This window comes from Larimichthys crocea, unplaced genomic scaffold, assembly GCF_000972845.2.
Source record: "Larimichthys crocea isolate SSNF unplaced genomic scaffold, L_crocea_2.0 scaffold53322, whole genome shotgun sequence".
NCBI lineage: Eukaryota > Metazoa > Chordata > Actinopteri > Sciaenidae > Larimichthys > Larimichthys crocea.
In genome coordinates, this window is record NW_020856975.1 from 1 (window position 1) to 353 (window position 353).

General features: G+C 51.6%; 1 non-coding gene across 1 annotated transcript; it reads left to right on the forward strand.

The window, feature by feature from the left end:
• The first annotated feature begins 57 nt into the window (after positions 1 to 57).
• trnag-gcc (transfer RNA glycine (anticodon GCC)) lies at positions 58 to 128 on the forward strand. Its single transcript has one exon. It is a non-coding gene; the product is annotated as a tRNA-Gly (tRNA).
• The last annotated feature ends 225 nt before the right edge of the window (positions 129 to 353 follow it).

Genomic DNA, 353 nt, shown 5'->3' on the forward strand with positions numbered 1-353 from the left:
TGTACATGTATAGCCTGCAAGTCGACACTCGAGGGCCTAAAAAACACAGGTTTTCAAGCATTGGTGGTTCAGTGGTAGAATTCTCGCCTGCCACGCGGGAGGCCCGGGTTCGATTCCCGGCCAATGCATACATCCTTTTTAACCATGGTAACCACTTTGAGTCATGAACACACTTGTCTGTGTTTGTGTGAGGTTTTAAAGTTTAGACCCCCACCCGGCGCATTTCCTCTGCGGCGGTGTGCCGCGACCGGCTCTGGGTCGGCTCCCCGGCTCCGGAGAATTAAATGCCGACCACTTAAAACATTTGCCTGACAAGTACTCGATGGCCGCGATATAGTCATTTCATACATCTC